Source organism: Schistocerca serialis, chromosome 3, assembly GCF_023864345.2.
Source record: "Schistocerca serialis cubense isolate TAMUIC-IGC-003099 chromosome 3, iqSchSeri2.2, whole genome shotgun sequence".
NCBI lineage: Eukaryota > Metazoa > Arthropoda > Insecta > Orthoptera > Acrididae > Schistocerca > Schistocerca serialis.
The window spans coordinates 316,424,138-316,447,439 of NC_064640.1; positions in this window are offsets into that span (position 1 = coordinate 316,424,138).

Sequence of the window (23,302 nt, forward strand, 5' to 3'; positions counted from 1 at the left end):
CTTGTACCCTTGCACTACTACATTGTGCAGCTGTTTATGAAACTAATATATCAGCTCTTACGGTCTGATATAATCTTGAATATGTTGTAATCGTAATTCACTTTGTCAAATCTATCCTCGCCTTGTAACTAGACATACTTTTTTTTTTACATAAATAGTAATAGACCCCAGTTGCAGCATCTGCACCTCAAACCAGTATACCAAGATGGCCCAGAATACTGCACTCCCATTGACCAATAGTGAGTCCAGTGTTCGAGAAAACTGTGTTCGTACTGGCTGAAGCTGAACGAGCGAAGGTATATAAACGCTACCCCCCCTCCACTCCCAGTCTCATTCTGCCTTCATCCTCCGCCGTTGTGTGAGGTCGACTGTCTTGTTCTTACTTGTGTGCATTAATCATTAGTTTGGTTCGTCCCTAATACAACATGAAGCGTTCAGCAGCATCAAGCAGCAACAGTACCAGTGGCGGTAAGTGGCAGAGACCGCTAGAGGAGGATGGGGAATTACCTGGTAAGTGCAGATTAAAATCGAGAAATGCAACTTTTCTTGCACTACGAAGTTTGTAGTAAATGAATGCTTGTCGTCTTATTGTTTCGGCTTATCCACCGAATCTTCGATGAACAAAATGCTGAGATGCATCAGCGCCAGCAACTGCAACGACAGATACATCAACGGCAGAAAAAGTAGCAGTCATATCGTCGTAAGTATAAATTTTCTTCTTCCTCTTCGTAGGATATGTAATATGTTGTGACCAACCTGTCTGAGGTTGTAATAGATGATTTTGGGGGACCAAAATCGAAAAATATAGCTTTCTCACTGAGAATTTCGTAGTATTGAATTCATGTCATCTTATTGTTTCAGTATTTGCCCAGTGGATAGTTGACGATCTGGATGCTGAGAAGCAACAGCAGCAGCAACAGTGTCGTAAGTAGTATATACTTTCTTCCTCTTGTTATTATACGTAAATTCTTTCTACAATTTCATCACATACGTAATATGTGGCATATTCTGTGGTAATGCAGATGATTTCTAGAATCAAAACTGAGAACTGTAACTTTTTTCTCTAAGAATTTCGTAGTGTTCTGAATACATATTCTAACATTCTGCGTGGTGTTTGTCTGTTCCAAGTCGTGTCTCCCTACCACTTTCGCGCAACGAAGCTCTGAGTGTGTTTTTAAGGGAATTGTCTAGTTTGAACCTGGGACCTGTTGCTGGTAAGGAGACACATGACCACACGTGACATGTAGAGTTCAGAAGAGTTCAGTGAGACTAGCGATGATATAACCAAATACTTAATGATTTCAGCGTCAGCTCCACTGCACTCCCTGTAAAAGAATCTTAATACTAACTAAATTTAGTGGAAGGGGTTCAAGGCTTTCCTATTTTTAGTTAGCTGGTAAAATAACGTCGAAAATGCAGTTAAGTTTACCATTGGAAATTTTATTCTACTCACAAAACATTGTTTATAAATTGCACTATTGATAAAAGGAAATGTTTTAATACAGGATGATAAAAACCAACTGCGTTCAACAAAAATGTGAATGAATATTCCTTGAATGGGTTTCCAAGCTCTACAATGGATCGAAGGATGACCTATGCCATATCACATATATAATCTAGGTTTAAATTAAGTTTCACAAGAAAGAAAACCATCAAAATGGTCTACAGTGACCCTCATTTATCTTTAATTACTTATCTAACTTGTCGTAAATTACAGTGGCTGATGTGGCTTCTCAATAACTATATAACAGAAAAATCACCGCGTTTCAGATTTTTACTTCAAGTGGCAAATGTGAACACCATGAGCTTTAACTGACGATCGACACTAGTATTACGAAAAGAGGGGGTGTAACAGATGACACGTCTGCAGTTCTGAGTGAAGCTTTATGCGCTGTTATGCGGCATCGCATGCGTTCATTACCTTGTCGGTGTTCATCAGGGGGCGGCGGACAGCACAGCTTCGCTCACCTCGCCATCTCGGAAGCAACTCCCTCTTAACTTCTCCTTACTACAATTTACCGAAGTTGGTTTAAAAAAAAAACTATCTGGCTGTGTTTTCATCTGACCAATCAGGGTCTCAATGTTAACCTTAAGCTCCGCCTACAAAAATTCTGTCTATCCAATGAGAAACGTTATACTTTTCGTCGTGGGGCAATGTTTTTAAAGTTTGCAACGTAACAGAGACGCGAAAAAGTCTCACGCTAAAACTTGCAGCTGGTATGGTCCTTTTAGTGTTATCGTAAGTTCTATACTGTTCTTCTGGAGGGCTCTAGCTTTTAACATGGGCTGGTGGGTGGTCCTAGCGGTTAGCTGGAGACGTGGGTGTCTGTCACTTATCGTAGGGCCATCCAGCTTAACACTGTTCTGCTCTCGGCTTCTGTTCTCGTTTCTCCCCTCGGAACTGCGTCTGTTTCACGGTGGGAAGGTATGACATGCATTTAGGCATTCTTGTGTTAGTCTGTGGTATTCCATTTGCTCACTCGTTACTCGTATTACTTTCGTTAATTTAATGTCACAATTTATTCGGAGCTATGTGACATACTACTGGATTTGCTTATCATGTCAGGGTTTTCATGGAAGGTGTTGGATTTGCCTGACACCTTACAATATTGGCATACTCTTTCAGTACTTGTACAGCGGATACCTGACCAGCTAGACGCTGAGACGCAGCAGCAGCAGCAGCATTGTAAGTAATATATATATTTTTCTTCTTTGTAGTACTATGTATACGTAATATATTTCTGTTTGACGAAAATTTAATCTTATATACAATATGGTGCATATTCTATGTTGTTGTAAACAATTTACTGGTAGAAGAAGAAAAACAGGGAGGGGTATTTGCTGAGGATAAGTAAGAGCCATCGCAGATATCCTGTAAGTGCACATTCCAAAGAATACCGTTTTCTTGCAGTAGTTTGCGTCTGTACATGTTTTTATTATTTTATATATCTGTTAGATAATAACAGTGACCTGAGGGACATGCCACGGAGACAGATCGAAGTAGGATGTACATACTCACTCAGCATAAAAATAACCAGTATTCTATCTTTCCTTGCAACAGCAGGCGATGTCTGGAATGTTGTACTTAATTTTCGTTATTCTGCTTCTCTTCTACAGTGGTCGCGTCAGGAGAACAATTTCCGCAAATCGCTATGGCATGGGTACCGGGGGGCTGGCGAAGCTTGCTTTGCCAAAGCAGGGCCCAGTGAGGCTTGCCTCGCCAACGAGGGCGCCGCTAGTCCAGCAGGAAGCCGCTGCGCCCGGCCGCCACCCCCACATCAACACAGCCCTGGCGTCCATTGGCCACCCTCACTCCGGCAAGCGGTCAGGGCAGTAGCTGCAGCTGGCCCGATACCTCAGCGTCTTCTCGTCTTCCACCTTCTCGTGCTAGCCGATCTCGCAAGGTACAGTACATCGCCCTCAACACTTCACTACAAGCTGCTTCGTCATCTAGTTGTAGTAGTATTAGTTGCAATAATCATATGGCTAATGTGGCTAGCACTTCCCTCTCCCGTCCCTTTACTCAGGGACATCAGGTTATTGTGGTGTGCATACTGTAAGACCTTTGGTACACACACCATCAGATTATTCGACTTGTCGCTCTAACGAAGTAGGCGAGTGTCAGCAATATGTCCGTGGTCTTATTGTGGCGTGTTTATCTTCTGCCGTTAGCTCAGACGATAGAAATGCCACTTGCACGCTTAGAGTAGCAGATTGACGGTGACCAACTTTAAACAGAACTTGATTAATTTTCACACACATTTATTAAAATAATAAAAAGCACAGACATTACGTAACTTGATTCTGGATGCTGTTTACAGATTAGATTAGATTAGATTAGATTAATACTAGTTCCATGGATCATGAATACGATATTTCGTAATGATGTGGAACGAGTCGAATTTTCCAATACATGACATAATTAGGTTAATTTAACAACATACTTAAGTTAATATAACAACTTTATTTTTTGTGTTTTTTGTTTTTCTTTATTTTTTATTTTTTTATTTATTTTTTTTAAATTTTTTTTCTTAATTTATATCTAAAAATTCCTCTATGGAGTAAAAGGAGTTGTCATTCAGAAATTCTTTTAATTTCTTCTTAAATACTTGTTGGTTATCTGTCAGACTTTTGATACTATTTGGTAAGTGACCAAAGACTTTAGTGCCAGTATAATTCACCCCTTTCTGTGCCAAAGTTAGATTTAATCTTGTATAGTGAAGATCATCCTTTCTCCTAGTATTGTAGTTATGCACACTGCTATTACTTTTGAATTGGGTTTGGTTGTTAATAACAAATTTCATAAGAGAGTATATATACTGAGAAGCTACTGTGAATATCCCTAGATCCTTAAATAAATGTCTGCAGGATGATCTTGGGTGGACTCCAGCTATTATTCTGATTACACGCTTTTGTGCAATAAATACTTTATTCCTCAGTGATGAATTACCCCAAAATATGATGCCATACGAAAGCAATGAGTGAAAATAGGCGTAGTAAGCTAATTTACTAAGATGTTTATCACCAAAATTTGCAATGACCCTTATCGCATAAGTAGCTGAACTCAAACGTTTCAGCAGATCATCAATATGTTTCTTCCAATTTAATCTCTCATCAATGGACATACCTAAAAATTTGGAATATTCTACCTTAGCTACATGCTTCTGATTAAGGTCTATATTTATTAATGACATCATACCATTCACTGTACGGAACTGTATGTACTGTGTCTTATCAAAATTCAGTGAGAGTCTGTTTACAAGGAACCACTTAGTAATTTTCTGAAAGACAGTATTGACAATTTCATCAGTTAATTCTTGTTTCTCAGGTGTGATTACTATACTTGTATCATCAGCAAAGAGAACTAACTTTGCCTCTTCATGAATATAGAATGGCAAGTCATTAATATATAATAAGAACAACAAAGGACCCAAGACTGACCCTTGTGGAACCCCCTTCTTGATAGTTCCCCAGTTTGAGGAATGTGCTGATCTTTGCGTGTTACGAGAACTACTTATTTCAACTTTCTGCACTCTTCCAGTTAGGTACGAATTAAACCATTTGTGCACTGTCCCACTCATGCCACAATACTTGAGCTTGTCTAGCAGAATTTCATGATTTACACAATCAAAAGCCTTTGAGAGATCACAAAAATCCCAATGGGTGGTGTTCGGTTATTCAGATCATTCAAAATTTGACTGGTGAAAGCATATATGGCATTTTCTGTTGAAAAACCTTTCTGGAAACCAAACTGACATTTTGTTAGTACTTCATTTTTACAGATATGTGAAGCTACTCTTGAATACATTACTTTCTCAAAAATTTTGGATAAAGCTGTTAGAAGGGAGATTGGACGGTAATTGTTGACATCAGATCTATCCCCCTTTTTATGCAAAGGTATAACAATAGCATATTTCAGTCTATCAGGGAAAATGCCCTGTTCCAGAGAGCTATTACACAGGTGGCTGAGAATCTTACTTATCTGTTGAGAACAAGCTTTTAGTATTTTGCTGGAAATGCCATCAATTCCATGTGAGTTTTTGCTTTTAAGTAAGTTTATTATTTTCCTAATTTCAGAGGGAGAAGTGGGTGAGATTTCAATTGTATCAAATTGCATAGGTATGGCCTCTTCCATTAACAGCCTAGCATCTTCTAATGAACACCTGGATCCTACTATATCCACAACATTTACAAAATGATTATTAAAAATATTTTCAACTTCTGACTTTTTGTTCGTAAAGTTTTCATTCAATTTGATGGTAATACTGTCTTCCTCTGCTCTTGGTTGACCTGTTTCTCTTTTAATAATATTCCAAATTGTTTTAATTTTATTATCAGAGTTGCTGATTTCAGACATGATACACATACTGTTGGATTTTTTAATAACTTTTCTTAATATAACACAGTAGTTTTTATAATTTTTGATAGTTTCTGGGTCACTACTCTTTCTTGCCATCAGATACATTTCCCTTTTCCGGTTACAAGATATTTTTATACCCTTAGTAAGCCATGGTTTGTTACAAGGTTTCTTACGAGTATATTTAACCATTTTCTTGGGGAAGCAGTTTTCAAATGCATTTACAAAAATGTCATGAAATAAATTATATTTTAAATTGGCATCAGGTTCACGGTACACCTCATCCCAGTCTAACTGCTGTAGGCTTCCCCTGAAATTTGCAATTGTTAAATCGTTGACTGAACGTACTACTTTGGAGGACTGTTTAGTATTGCTGAATGGAGCTATGTCATATATTGTAACTAGCTGTGCACCATGATCAGAAAAACCATTCTCAACAGGCTGAGCATTTATCTGGTTAAACTTATCTTGGTCTATAAAGAAGTTATCTATCAGTGAGCTGCTATCCTTTACCACCCGAGTAGGAAAATCAATGACGGGTGTCAAATTGAAAGAACCGAGTAATACTTCAAGGTCATTTTTCCTATTACCCTCTTTCAGAGAATCTACATTGAAGTCCCCACAAATAATAATTTGCTTCCCCCGGTCTGACAGATAGCACAACAAGGAGTCCAAATTTTTCAGAAATAGATGAAAATTTCCTGATGGGGACCTATATACAGTTACAATTATAAATATGCCTTTATTTAATTTAAGCTCACAGGCACATGCTTCTATATGTTTCTCTACACAAAACTTTTTCGTTTCTATACTTTTTGCACAATGATAACTTTTGACATATATGGCAACTCCTCCTTTCTCCATATTTTCTCTCATTACATGTGCAGAGAGCTTATAACCACTTACATTTACCTTATCCATATCAGTAACAATGTGATGCTCAGACAGGCATAGTATATCTATTTCATTCTCAGCTTCTAAATCTTCTAAACAAACCAGAAGCTCATCTACTTTATTCTTTAAACTCCCAATATTTTGATGAAATATACTTACATTATTTTTAATTATACTTTTATGAGAACCTTTCCTTATTCTAACATTTGCAGTACTCTCCTGTCTGAGTTTCTCATTGTGCTTAGGCCTAGTTCCTATACCAGTGGTCACATGGTGTTCAGAGAGGCAGATTATGTCAACTGGGTTGGGTGACTTTAATTCATCAATGCAATTACCTAGGACTGAGATACAACTTGGTGGAGATAAAATTTCTGGTGATTGGTGAAAATTTATAATTGATAGCTGTGATTGGTGATCCAATGTGCTAGAATTGTGCTGTTTAATTTCTTTCCTAAACTGAAGATTTGTTTCAATCCTGACCTCTCGTAGAACTTGACATCTTTCTGTCTTACCTATCCTAAAAAAGGTACTGCTCCAACACCTGTAACCACTGGTATTTTACCATTCATGGCAGTGCCTCCCCCCCTTAAATTTCCTGCTATTACCCCAGCCAGTTTCCCCTTCCCTTTCCTGTTGAGATGTAGGCCGTGCCTGGTATAGTCCCACCTACTGAGATGATCAACAGGAACCACACCAATATGAGCCCCCGCACCCGACCCAAGCAGCCGTTCCAACTCCAAATTAACTCTCCCAACAGAAGAGTCCAAATGAGGCCGGTCATGGCATCTCAGGGCAGATACAAACTCAACATTGGTGTGTCTTGATGCCGACGCAATCTTTACCAGGTCACACTCTATACTGTACCCAGGATCTGTGTCGATGCTGTTCCCTGGCCCTCCCACAATAACCACGGTGTCTTCCCTGGTAAATCCTTTACAGAGTGAACCTAAATCCTCTGTCACCTGATCCAGACTAGCACTTGGTTTGAAAAAATTTGTGACCTGGTATTCTGGTCCTAATTCCTCCTGCAGAAGTTGGCCTACACCTCTGGCATGAGAACTACCTAACAACAAAACTTTCTTCCTTTTCGATGACTTTCCTACATTCTTTTTCAATTTCCTATTGAAAGTTTGTTGTGTCCTGTCTACACCTACCTCTGCTTGAGGCTCATCAGTTTCTAACTGAAGCAACAGGTCAAACTTATTTTTGACATTCACCACAAAACTGTCAGACTTAGTTCTAGGCCTGTTCCTTCTGCTACCTGTTGCCACTTCCCACCTCTCTTTGCCCTTCTCCCTCCTTAACCTGTCCAGATCTTCCCTAGCCTGATCTAGCTCAGCCTGAAGGGCAGCAATTTTCCCCTCCTGTTCCACTATCTTCCTATCTCTGCTGCAAATCCTACATAACCACTGATGAGCCTGATCCACTTTCCCAACACCCACGCCACTGCAGTCCCCCCAGTGAAAAAAACTACTGCATCCATCACACCAAATCTGAAGTTTCTTTGGTCTTGGTAAGTTAATCTTATTCTCACATAACTCTGATACTTGACAAAGTGTCTATACATTTATCTACATGGCTATGTACATGAATATGGTAATCTTATTAGGCGCAGACTGAAACTTGACTGTAGACTGGTACAGACTAATTTAGACTGGTACAGACAAATGCAGACTGACTAATCGGAGGTCTGTACACTCGTTACAATACCTCGCGCGGTCAGGTATCACTGTGCGAGTGTGATCCATGAGGAGAAAAGGTTCTACGTTAGCAGCAATCTCATTGGCTGCATTACATATTAATATGCAGATTGGCGGAAGCAGAATTTGGTCTGTCTCTAAGGCAGCGCCATCTCGTAATGCGGAGATGGGCGAGCATTGCACCTGCACTGTTGTGCTTAGCGGGGCGCACTCTAGTGGGAAAGTTGTGTACGCGCTAACTACGTGGAACTATGTACACAACAGTTATACTGTACCGCACTTAGAATACTCAGTGATGTATTTAAGGATTGAATCTTGTTCATATACGTAAGAAACAAGGTTAGCCTTGCCTTGCCTTCACCTTCCTAGTTTCAACTACTTTTCAAGGTCATCCAGTAACCCACATCACATACAAGCAGATCACCGCAAATAGCAGTATTTTTCTTTATAGTGTTTGGCAGGGTAGAGATAATTTGAAAGCAAATATTCTTGTACAAAATCCGTATTAGCTTCTATATATAAATTTATACTCAGAAAACAACTCCTTTATTTTCGCTTTGTGAGTTTTTATAACACCCATCTCAATTTTTATCTTGTAATTCAAATCTACATTGGGCTCTCTAATTCTTTTCCCAACCAGTAATTTGACAGGTGCAAAGAAGGAATGTTCTCTAATGCCAAAGCAGATGTCAATTTTTCTGCAGGCTATGTCTTTTATGGCCTTAACAATTATCTCTGTTCCTTGGGGCAGTTCTCCTAGACGAGTACATTCGGCCATTTAAATCTTGCCTCTTATACCTTCCATAATACTGTTGTTGTAACACTCCACTTCTTTGCGGGTGTACGCTTCCAGCTCTTCCGCCGACATTTTTGTGGAATTTTCATATAGAACTTTATAGTTCAAATGGCTCTGAGCACTATGGGGCTTAACTTCTGAGGTCATCAGTCCCCTAGGACTTAGAACTACTTAAACCTGACGACATCACACACATCCATGCCTGAGGCGGTCGCACGGTTGCAGACTGTAGCCCCTAGAACCGCTCGGCCACTCCTACCGGCAGAACATTATGTTAACAGCTTTTGCAAATGAGCGGTCATTAAATGTCGTTATACCGTCTGTTTTAAGTTCTGTAAACGGTTGTTCTGTTGATAAACGCGGAACACCCAGTGAAGCACACTTAGATTACAGCAATGTTACCATCCTTTTTAAGCAAATCCAGGTGGGAATAAAGATTTATAAATAGGTTTTTCGTGTGTCCATTATATAGTAAACGTGCTCCAATCCACCTTTGTCTCCCAGGACTCTAACATAAGGCCACTTACAATTGTTATTAACAGTAAATACAGATGTTTTATATCCTCCAGTGGTAGTCATTTTTCACCACACAATGTTTTTAAAGTAGTATGTAAGCTTTGCCTGTGTATCGGCAATAGCTTCCTTTTCCAATTGCTGTTGTCTTCGCCATATACTCCAGTTTCCGTTTTCTGGCTTCAGTCTCTTCCATTTCCTATTTTCTTTTTTGTACACACACCACATTAACTGCATTTAAAGGCGTAATTTCTTTAATGGAGAATGGCTGAAGTCTGTTCAATACAGTGCTTATTTTCCTTAAGGCTTCTAGAATAACATTGTTTGTGGGTACCAGTCCTAATTCGGCGACCTCTATATCTGACGGTATTGTACAGACCAATGTCATGGATTGGGAGACATATGTTTCTCCTCCTTTAATATAGCACTTTTGTGTGATACTTATACTGTCTACGTTGGGGTCATTGTTAAGAATCTGCACCTAGTTTACAGCTGGTTAATTAAAACTGTATGCAGACAGCGCGTAAGTTATAAGCTTTTCTCGGTCTTGAGAGTCCGGCAGACTTACTTATACACCGGTCAGTTTTTGGGTATTCTTGTCACCCCAGTGGAGAAACTGGAGAACGATGTCAAACATCACATAGCAGCTATTCTGTAAGTTATTAGGTAACTGACATTACATAGGTTTGATTAACATAGAGTGCAGTGTAGTTCATTGTAAATACTGTTTGTTGATGTTTAAAACATTTAAACAGTCTTGCATAGTGTCAAACGCACGATCCATTCTGTAGCTGTATATTGTAGTCTACAGTCTGGTAATACCATGTTGTTTACCCAAGGAAGACGTAAAAGTTTGTAGTAGTCTCATATCTGTACACTTTATAAAATCTATAAGAAGATAACCGATAACTTTGTTCACACCTGGCTTTGTGTTTTGACATATGCATTTGTTATATATTTTTACTCTGCAGGTGGAAGCCATACAAGTTAAAAAGTCTATTCCAGTGGTCTTACCGTCACCCACAATCACACTGCTGATTCCCTGGCGGTCTCCTTCCATGCTGAAGTTGTCTTTTGATATTAAGTAGTCACACGTCTTGACTTTATTAAAAATACCGACGAAACATTGCGTTACAAATCCAAAAGATAATAGGCGTCTACACTTAGCTGTTTCATTATTACAGGCAGCTCCCCCATTACAACGTCCATCTGAACGTCAGCTAATTCCACTTTATATAGCAAAACCACATGATTTTCATATTTCTTTGGAATGGTTTCCAGTTCTTCCTTGCCAGTTTTATCCAATACTCCTCTTACTGTCACACTGTAGCTCTCGTGTACAGGAAATGGTAGCTTCACCTTAACACCATGTCTTGCAATGACGAACTTGGAGAATTTACTACTCTGATAATAGCTAAATGAGCCACGCATCTCTTTCTTTAACTTTACATATCATCCCTTCTCTAGTTGATTCTGACAGTCCACCTGATCACAGATTTTAACTCCCATAACGTTATGGCAAAACGGTTTTGTAATAGGAGTACGCACATTTAAATTCTTCTTACTAAGGAGCGTACAATTTTCGATGTAATTTGTGTTTCCAATGTCAGGAACAAGATTATATCGGTCCTCCAGTAGTAAGCATAAACCAAAGCGTTCGTTGGTTGCTCTCGTTCTCCTCCCGAATAGCTGAGACATGTCTAGCGCTTTGGAGGTATCCATGTTGACACTTTCAACTACCACAGAAGAGTGATGGGTTGCGATTGTCAGGCCTTCTTTTATCCTCTAAAGATCCAAGATGGCGGCAATTCCGGTCAAGTGATCTTCCATTCATACATTCTAATTTTACATTTTATTCTTAAAAATATTTCTATTCCGGCGTAAAGTGAAGCGCCGGCACGACAAGCAAGGACGTTAGAGCAGAGAGGGCTGTGACAAGACGCCAGCCAATGGACCTCTCTCTAGGACAACGAGACAGTGGCGATATCTACACGCAGAGGACATGAGCGTCGCGCCGCCCGGCTGCGGCCTTGTTGAAGACTAGCCACTCTACTAACGCTACTGCAGCGACTTAGAAAGTGATTATTTGGCTTGTGCTCGGAGTTGTCTAAGCTGAAGAGACCTTATTTTGTCTGCCCCACATTGCTTGCGACACTTCTGTATTTCACAGAAGTTAAGTATTGTAATCTTTTTCTTTTGTAATAAACTTTATTAATACGATTTGCTTGAATTGTTGTCTAACAATCCGAGAACGCAGGTTTCCTAGGCGCCCCATATTCGACGAGTAGGCAGAACACAACAGTTTCTTTCTGTTATTTCCGTTCGTATCATGCTAATTCTTTCTGGTTCTTTCCGTATTTCTGTAATCCATGATAGTGTCGATTTCTTGTTCCATAAATACGGCAATATTTGTTTCGTTAGCCTTTCGTCATTCATTCGGTAGATGTGTCCAACAAAGTTTTATCTTTGCTTCCAATGTTCTCTCTATATTTTTGGGGATGTACTCAGTACGTCTCATTTCCCAATCATCTGTAGTTTGTACTTTACCAATCATTTTTCAAATAATCCGTCTTTCAAGTACACGTTTTTAGTCCAGCTTATAGTTGATCGTTAGGCATTCACATCCATATAGACATTCTGTGCATACCACTGTGGTATAGCGTTTCAGTTTTGTTTTTCTAAATATACATTTATTGTTGTAAATTTTCTTTGTCAAACAGCATGCTGTTTCCATTATGGGTTCATTATTTTTCCTTGTTTCTTTCCCTTTGTCTGTAGAGTAAAAGTTACTTACGAACTGCATTGGAAATTAAAACTCATTTCTATTTTTCTCTATATCAATCTAGGAAGCATTGTTACATTTAGTCGAATACAAGCCACGATCGGACATAGACAACCTTATTTTATGATTCGAGAAAGACACATGCACCATTAACCTGCTCTTCGTTTGTTGGTCATGATTTATTTTTGCCTTTCACGCAAATGTCACTTGACTTTGTGAGGAAACTACGTAGCTAGTTCCTCAATCATCTAAATTCACAAGATAAAAGAAATTATTTTGTTAAATAAACACATCATGTGGCAGAACCTGCCAGAAGAATCTCGGAAGCTTCGGTATTCAGATTATGGGTTTGTCATTTTTTCTTGTTTCTTCTTTTACCTTTCTCTGTAGACTAAGAGTAAGGGAGACGCTTCCTATGACGTCGCCCACACTTTCCTGTGTATAGGAGCCTGAATGCAAGTGCAATATATTTGGTTGGTGCACCCAGTAAACAACAGGTTATAGAAGCTCCTGATGTATTTAGATGACGTCATTTTGATTTTCCTGTCGTTGCAAGTGTTGTTTTCTGGAGGTAGTACTTTGATGACACTAGCAGTAGTGGCAGGTAGTCATGCTGAGTTTGTTGGTCTTGAAGCACATTTGTGAGCAGAGGTATGATGGCATGGAAGACATTTGAAATATCGTAGACTACATGTTTATTTCTTAATAGTCCGTATGGAACAATACTGGCAGACGAACTACTAACCATTCACATTAGCTCCATGAAACTTTTTGATCTATTTACAATGTCTCTACAGAATCGATGGATAAGTTTTATCTTTGACAGTCGACGACAGTTCGATAGTTATACAGGGTGTTACAAAAAGGTACTGCCAAACTTTCAGGAAACATTCCTCACACACAAAGAAAGAAAATATGTTATGTGGACATGTGTCCGGAAACGCTTACTTTCCATGTTAGAGCTCATTTTATTACTTCTATTCAAATTACATTAATCATGGAATGGAAACACACAGCAACAGAACGTACCAACGTGACTTCAAACACTTTGTTACAGGAAATGTTCAAAATGTCCTCCGTTAGCGAGGGTACAAGCATCCACCCTCCATCGCATGGAATCCCTGATGCGCTGATGCAGCCCTGGAGAATGGCGTATTGTATCACAGCCGTCCACAATACGAGCACGAAGAGTCTCTACATTTGGTACCGGGTTTGCGTAGACAAGAGCTTTCAAATGCCCCCATAAACGAAAGTCAAGAGGGTTGAGGTCAGGAGAGCGTGGAGGCCATGGAATTGGTCCGCCTCTACCAATCCATCGGTCACCGAATCTGTTGTTGAGAAGCGTACGAACACTTCGACTGAAATGTGCAGGAGCTCCATCGTGCATGAACCACACGTTGTGTCGTACTTGTAAAGGCACATGTTCTAGCAACACAGGTAGAGTATCCCGTATGAAATCATGATAACGTGCTCCATTGAGCGTAGGTGGAACGAAACTAAAATGAGCTCTAACATGGAAATTAAGCGTTTTCGGACACATGTCCGCATAACATCTTTTCTTTATTTGTGTGTGAGGAATGTTTCCTGAAAGTCTGGCCGTACCTTTTTGTAACACCCTGTATTTTATCTCTGTCAAGGATTATCTCTGCCGATTACATGTAAACTGCTACCACACCTTCCTTCACAGTATTTATGTAGCTCTCCGACGTCACATCAGTCAGTCGACAAGACTGAGCGGAAACTCGAACGCTGTCTGAAGATCTCCAGCATGTACCTGGACGAAAAGTTAGGAACGGAAAGTTTCTCTGACCGCGACCGTACAACCTGGAATATTTGCAGCTAAGACACCCGGTCATGAAAGCTTTCATTGTGTGATCATTCTGTTCCTGACACTTCATGATGTCTGAAGTTATAATACTACCAGAGAGTCAGTAACAGATGGATAGAAATGATATTGGTCGATATTTTTGTGGACGATAGAGCTACCCCTCTTTGATACCGGTGTAACATTTGATTTCCGTCAATTATTGGACAATGTTTTTTTATTAGCGGAATCAAAGATGTATTTAAATTAAATTGGTGGCTAAATCAATTTCAAACTCTGTATACATCCTAACTCTGCAGATTTGTTTTACTATGAGCTATAATTAAACCCTAGTTTTTAAGCTTTGGGAAGTTGAGGCCAATGCAGGAAGCCATTGATATTCTCCCACGTAACAGATGTAATACAGTTTCAGGTTAATCTTTCATTTTACGGGTACTGCTGTTTTGTTGCGAAAATTTCAACGTAAAACGTTGACGTTTTCAAATGCGAACATAAGTTTTAGGTTTGGCAGTTTGATCACGAAAATGGAAGACCCCATGTTATTAAAAACTAAACTCTTCAGCCCTCCCTCCCTCCCCCATCCGAACTCCCAAAAGAAAAACGAAAATGCAAGTGGGGAAATGAGATGGAGCTGAATACATGGACACCATCGATTATAAGATGAGTGTTACATTAGTCACTGTAAGTGACGTCTGAGATCTTTCTGTCTCATCTGGTTGAAATTGATTTGTACTTTAGTCCAAAACATGATTGCTGAGTGAATTATATTAGGATCGATCTTATCCAGGCAAATGTTGATATCTTCAAGACACTCGAGACTCCGTCTACTTAATGGGCGTTACTAAGAAAGAAAATGAGTTTCTACCGGAATTTTGCATAAAGAGAAACTTCTAATTTGCAAGAAAGTGCTGAAATCTCGCGCGTCTCCCTGAGTCGCATCTATAGGTGAAAGGAAATCGTACAAAGTGGCACCTGAAATACAACAAACATCATTTTGGTGAGTTCCATCGTGCGCTGATAGGTGCTCTACATTTATATTCCGTTGTCAGCTTTCAGAAAGAACGATAATTTGTTGCTTAACTTTATAGTATGCCATTTCACAGGCCTTAGTCGATCTGTTAACTACAAAATACCTGAAGACCGGACCTTTGTCAGCATCCTGTGTCATCCATAACAATAAGAGCGAGAGCTCAAAATGATAATAATATTAATAATAATACTGTCATATAGCTTGGATGTCTTTCTCTATCAAACGGCGGAATGATATGACGCGTTATTTATGGGGACACCAATGGATGTCAGTTACGTTAAAATGTTGGCGATTTCCAATTGTTAGATTAATAAATCTAGTTTCGTACTCTCTTTAATACTACAAAGTAGAGCTGATTCCTAAGTTACCGTATATCTTCAGCTTTACCTATTGGTCTATCATGTGGCACAACGTGATCATTTAGATACCTGGAAGTTTATTGCCTTTCAAGGAGCCATCTGTTGGTGTTATGTTATAAGTAATGGTGCAAAAGATTCGAAGCTAGCAGTTCAGTTACCCTATACACATTTTTCTGTGTCCACAAAATTGTTTTATATGGAATGAATGAAGGTTCTCACACTATTTAAGTATGACAATCAGATTTCATTAGTCTTGACACAGTAAACATAAGTGAACGAAATGTTATATATGTACTTCAACCATGTTAGAAACGAAAGATCAGCAATTTCATTCCTTCAGTTCGTAGACAATAATTTCTTGGAATTCCATCAGGTAGTTATTTTTCACACTTATTTACCATTTTTGGTAATAAACGAAAAGTAGTCTACTGGGTTTTTCTGCATGTATCTCCATCAACTCGTAACTGTGACCTTACGCCGTGGTACTTTTAATGAAAATCGATCAACTTCATAGTACTGAACGAGTAATTTACCACACTTGTTTTGTTGTGCATAGCTGGAGAATAAAAACGGCACAGCCCCTGCACAACCTCACAAACGACGACATGTAGAAGTATTTTGATCAGCGGGATAGACGAATGCAGTCATATGTGAACTCATACTATTTTGCAAGCGCCCACCATTAACTGCAAATATTTGCTTAGAACACAAGTTCGGAGCATTAGCGTAGACTCCTTTGTCACGGATCTCGTTACAACATTTTACTGCTCTCGATTTTGGTGAATCTAGCAGCAGCGTATAGTATCAGCTCAAGGTGTAATATTTGCATGAGCCGCGCAGTAACACGCCACAACAGTTAGTTACGTATTTACGCGAATAGGCCCAGGTCATTGCCGCCCGGGATTAGCCGAGCGGTCTCAGGTGCTGCAGTCACGGACTGTGCGGCTTGTCCCGGCGGAGGTTCGAGTCCTCCCTCGGGCACGGGTGTGTGTGTTTGTCCTTTGGATAATTTAAGTTAAGTAGTGTGTAAGCTTAGGGACTGATGACCTTAGCAGTTAAGTCCCATAAGATTTCACACACATTTGAACATTTTTGCCTAGGTCTTTTGTGTCAGTGTAGTATGATACCAGACACAACTCATATTGTTGTACTATTAGCTAAATACTTCTGGTTTCGGGTTAATATCCGTTTGTAACTCAATTGCACGGCCTTCGTAATTACCTTCCTTCATTTCACATTGTATGTTGCAACTCTCTTCGTCAACTGAAGACAACTGTAAAATATTTTATACATGCAAGAATGTTGCTTATTTCGTTTTCCCATCAAATTTTACTGGAACTTAAAGTTACAATCAAAGCGTTTTCGAATCGTTTTTGAGTTACGAAAACTTTTAAATCTAGGCTCCTATCTCCACTGACCTAGTGCCGGTCCAAAAATCTTGCCATTAATTACACTACAATCGGACAAATGAGCATTTCTTATTTTGTAGGCATTCCGTGTGACAATAATCATAGGTGTTTATTAAATATACATTTTATTCAGATTTTGGCCGAGTACAGACTGGTGATACAAGCCTTTATTTATTTGCCATCATCTGTTGAGAAGTTAAATATCTTTACTCTGGTCGAAATAAATTTGCTTTTGAGTCAGAGAGGGAGCAATGTGTGATCTACGTACGAGAGGATCATTGATGAAAGACTCAACATTTCCGAACTTGCTGATACTTATAAAACAGTGGTTGATAAATGTGACTGAAATTCAACTTCAGATAAAAGCATAGGACGCATTAAATAATGAGCTAATCCGAAAATCGGAATTTCCAAACCCACCACGAATTTCAGTTACGTAACGGCTTCAGAAGAGCCGTTAGAAGGTTTTCCGGATACCTCTTCATTTCGCACCTGTGGATCTTTGTGTATGGCAGGAGTCCAAGATGCTTGTCTTTCTCCAACCATAAAAATTCAGTGTTGTAATAAATAAGCAGCAATCGTTTAGGCAAGACGGCGTAAGCACTACTTTGGTCCCGCAGAACCTGCGAGTTCCAAACATCTGTAAACGGAAATGCTGAAATACAAGATACCTGCTGAGAAGTAGAGATCTATTTGTATAAAACAGCGCAATTTCAAGATAAGTGTCCACGCTAGCTGAAAACTACAGTTTACATTTTACACTAAATTCCTGAATATCTACGTAAAACTGTGTAACCGAGTTTTCGTATCGTCTCTTTTTGTTCCATTATGAAAGGTGAAAATTTTTTCTGCACAATCTGTTCGCAGTTACATGTTTTAAATTTCTGACAAATGTAGCTAATATGTTCAGCACTTTTTAATCATTGTTATCAGAATAGACTACCGTTTAACGAATCAGAGGTACGTGCGTTTGAAAGGTTGATCGAACAATCTTCGTGTTGTTTGGTATCTGGAACCCTCGGCTCAGTCTAATATTTCTCTTTCAGAATTTGTTCTTCTTTACAGTTCTGCAGTAGCACGATGATCGTTCTAAGAGTATCTTTAAGGACATTTAGAGCAGCAAAATTAGTTTCTCAGTTTGAATTGTACAGAACTAAAAGGAAATAAATTTAACAAGTTCGTTAGTGTGATTAGTTGCTGAAGCAAGTACAAAATATCCGTTTACATCGCAGTTGAATTTATAAACGAATATTCCGTTACATTGGTTAACCAAGATCAAGGATTTGCTCACTGTTCTTGAGTGTCAAACACCTCAAGCACATTAAATTTCAGAGCTATAAACAGCTGAGTTGCTTTCACAGATAGCTTTCAAACTTCATAGTGGTGTATTTATGATGTTTACAAATCCTCCGAAATGACGTTTGACACTGACAAGTGCACACATGATGTTTACGTAATAATAATTATGTCACGTAATAAATCTGCAACTATCCCAACGCAAGCCACAGAAATCGATCTCAAAGAATAGTTTGTAATGATTTTTCAACAGGGAGGAGAGTGAACAGCTAGCCCACAAATATATGAGACAAATGTGAAAAGCAGTCTATAGTGTAGAAGGCTATGCACGTGTTTGAGAGTAATTCCAACGAGAAAAACGTGCACCTTTCAAATTTTAGTCATATATGAGAAGTGTGTGTTGTATGTATCTTTCCTCCACTTCATTTCGTTTTCATCTTGAATTATGATACCAGAAGTTCTCAACGCTCATTGCAGGGCAACATCTTTTCAACCGTTATTGCAGAACGCTCTGTGCCAGTTATTTTAATATTTCCTGTATTATCTCATTGGCAAAATTGCAGACACACGGACAGTAACAAAAGTAAAACGTGTTATTGATCATTTTTTTCCTGTTCTTGAGTCATACGATTTACAAGAGGTTCAAATACATAATTTTTGACGCTATTAACAAGCACTTATAGACGTCTCCTTTGCTAAAACCTAATAACACGACCCACTGTTAACGATTATTCATGCACATAGTTACCAAAGTCGATAAGGAAATAAAAGTTTAATGAACGTATTTTCAACATAACACAGTATTTGCGTTCTACTAAAGTGTGTGTTTCTGCTGGTGTACTTAATGAAGAAACGCTTTCATCTCAGCCGGCCGGAGTGGCCGAGCGGTTCTAGGCGATACAGTCTGGAACTGCGCGACCACTACGGTCGTAGGTTCGAATCCTGGCTCGGGCATGGATGTATGTGATGTCCTTATGTTAGTTAGGTTTAATTAGTTCTACGTTCTAGGGGACTGATGATCTCAGAAGTTAAGTCCCATAGTGCTCAGAGCCATTTGAACGATTTTTCACGTCAGTGCTTCAATGAACTACTCAGTGATGGCAATATATTTATTTCAGAAACTGTGACTACTTTGTCTGGACGAAACATACGAAATAATTTTTAAAATACATAATGGTTTAAAAATTGTTATGAATCTATTTCGAGGTGTCGATGATTTATAGCTTGAAAAAAGCATGGGTACCCACACCTACATTACTCAGTTTATTACACAACCAGTTTGTCATAAACAGACCATCTTCAGGCATATGATGACATCGCAGTCATATGTGTGACAACCCATAATCACCAGCAAGCATAATCGTACAAAGCAACATCTCCATTCAACAGTTATCGTTCATGACTGAAGGTCACATGCTACATCAGTACTGTAGTGGTGGGGGGGGGGGGGGGGGGGCAAGCAAAAACGAGAAGAAATTGTTAGTGCAAGGTTGCATACATTCAGGGAAAATTTGGGTGTTTCATGACCCCCTCCCCCTCCCCTTAACCCTGTTGTTCTGTTAATTGATTTAAGACCCCTGTGGATAATTCACCCTTCTGAGAAACCCACTCATCCCTCCCGCTTAACCTCCTCCTCCCCAACCCCTCTCCCCTCCCCATCGCGGATACAAACACACTTTTGATATTAAATTAATTGAATAATTAATTAAACTGATCAATTAATTAACTCCTCCCCCTCTGGGAAATGCCCTAGCCCTCCCCTTCCCCTCCCCCACCTGTAAATTGTCTGGAAAAAGACTTAATCTCTTCTGTAATGGAAGGGTTACTCGATAGGAAATTCAAATCCATGTCAATTGCATAGCAAAGGACACACTGTTTATTTACAAAATTTAATTCGCAAGGGTTGGATCTCTCTTTTATGTGGTGGGAAAAGCTGATAATTCTCTGCTGTCTGGGAAGATGAAGATCTTGTAAAATACATAGAAAAGAAGTAGTTAAATAGATCCTCATTTTCCGCTCGCACAAGAAATACCACACAAAATCGACGTCAAAATAACTCACCGGCCATACCTCTACCGTTGAAAATCTCTCGATTCCGTCTTCGCACCGACCGATCACTCAGAAATCTACGGATACCAGTCACTGAATGCAGGGAACTATTTTGAATGGACCCGAGATGGTAATCTTGCCATGCAGCGGCCAAGGGGCCTGAAGATGGCGAAATATATCACCACAACAGGTGGCCCAGTAAAATAACAATTTGGAAATTTACACAGCTGAAAGGTGTTTGACTTGACACATGGGAAGAAAGTGAGTGAGTTCAGGAAAAATAGGGAACAACCTGATATATTGATTCCAATAAACGTAATCGTATGGTCTACGACAGTTAGGTATATCCCATACCGTTACAGACAGTGTCATTTGAATTTTATCCATAAAACGTAAGATTTACTCGTTTGGTGTAGAGACCTTCGTTTCTCAAAATGATTTCAGTCCATTTTCAGTCAGTTGCAACACAGATCCCTTCCTTGTTCGTGATGTCTTTACTGAATGGTTAAAACCAGATTATTCTAGAGATCTGAATGTAGCTTAAACATCGTCTCATTTTATTTACGTGAAATGATCATCGTTCAGTACAATGAAACCTTGCTTTTACATGGGCCCTGGCAAGCTCATTACGCTGGTGTAGAGTGTCGTTGTTTATCCTGCGAACTGGAGACGAGGATGGTGGTTCCCTTTAATGAGTGCGACAGCCACACTACCCGACGTTACCAAAGGAAACAACGTAACCTCTGGGTATACGTCTGTCGCAGGAGATTCGAAGTTTACGCTTGCTTCTTCTTCAGTACTTCTCATTTCTGTCTCGTGAGGCCTTAAAAGAAAATTGACTAAAGTGCATTTTCGTAATGGTTTCTTACATGAATCTGCTATTGTGGAGTAAATTTCACTTATATTACTTATTTAACAAAAGCGTTCGGTGAATACGCGGAGACCAGTTATTTATTACACATATACATGAGTTAGTGTTTCCAACAAAATCAGTAAGAAAAACTGGCGATAAAACGGAGCGACTGCGTAGTTTTCTTGTTCTGAGTCTTGACAGATTTTCCTATACGAAAATATATTCGTTGTCTTTAGATCAACAATGCTTAGCATCGTAGAACTGCAGCATCAAATGAAGCTTCCACTAGAGTAGTACATCCATTAGTTCATTTATCACCGGCCCCAGAACGGAAATACGAATCAAATGCTTCTTACCTTTATAAAGAAGTTACCGGTACGCAGAGCGCACCTCCAGTTTCTCGTTAAAGAGAAGAAATACACTAATGAATCTTTTAGGCTTTCGAAGAAATTTCTTGGCTTTCGCTTCGTCTTCTGCTTTTACTTTTGAAGCTTGTTCGTTCCTTGTAGCGTCACGTCGTTACGCGCGGAGTACTATTACGGAGATTTTGCGCGGCTTTGTCTCCCATCAACAGCAGGGTCATTAAGACACAAAGAGAACTGAAGAACTGTGCGGCCGTGGTCGCAATTAGCAAACCGCCGTAACACCGACAGTCCTACAAAAAACTTGGGAAATCTAAATAAAGGTGATTATTCCCGACAGCTGACGCAACTGTTCCCTAATATGAGTCTTCAGACTGGCAGCTACGCTGTTCCGCACAAGTCGACGCTGATGTGGGAATAAGTGTGCAGGTCACGTTTCCCAGTTATTACACCGGAGAACACGGTTTATTGCAAAAAATCTGTAGAGGCATATGGCTGGGTTAATGGGATTCTTACGAATGCTGCTCAGTGCCTTACGCTAAACCAACTTTCTTATGCCAAAATGCCATTAACATGACGACACCATCATTGTAAGTATTTTTCTGTTTGGCACACTGTTTGGAATCCAACATAATACAATAGATTACTTTCTGATAATAATAAACGGCTGCAAAATACTAACGCGAATTCTTTACAGACGAATGGAAAAACTGGTAGAAGCCGACCTCGGGAAAGATCAGTTTGGATTCCGTACAAATGTTGGAATACGTAAGGTAATACTAACCCTATGACTTATCTTAGAAGATAGACTTAGGAAAGGCGAACCTATGTTTCTAGCATTTGTAGACCTAGACAAAGCTTTTGACAATGTTGACTGGAATACTCTCTTTCAAATTTTGAAGGTGACGGGGGTAAAATACAGGGATCGATAGGCTATTTACAATTTGTACAGAAACCAGATGGCAGTTATAAGAGTCGAGGGGTATGAAAGGGAAGCAGTGGTTGGGAAGCGAGTGAGACAGGGTTGTAGCCTATCCCTGATGTTATTCAATCTGTATATTGAGCAAGCAGTGAAGGGAACAATAGAAAAATTTGCAGTAGGTATTAAAATCTATGGAGAAGAAATAAAAACTTTGAGGTTCGCCGATGACATTGTAATTCTGTCAGAGACAGCAAAGGACTTGGAAGAGCAGTTGAACGGAATGGATAGTGTCTTGAAAGAAGGATATAAGATGAACATCAACAAAAGCAAAACTAGGATAATGGATTGTAGTCGAATTAAGTCGGGTGATGCTGAGGGAATTAGATTAGGAAATGAGACACTTAAAGTAGTAAAGGGGTTTTGCTATTTGGGGAGCAAAATAACTGATGATGGTCGAAGTAGAGAGGATATAAAATGTAGACTGGCAATCGCAAGGAATGTGTTTCTGAAGAAGAGAAATTTGTTAACATCGAGTATAGATTTAAGTGTCAGGTAGTCGTTTCTGAAAGTATTTGTATGGAAAGTAGCCATGTATGGAAGTGAAACGTGGACGATAAATAGTTTGGACAAGAAGAGAATAGAAGCTTTTGAAATG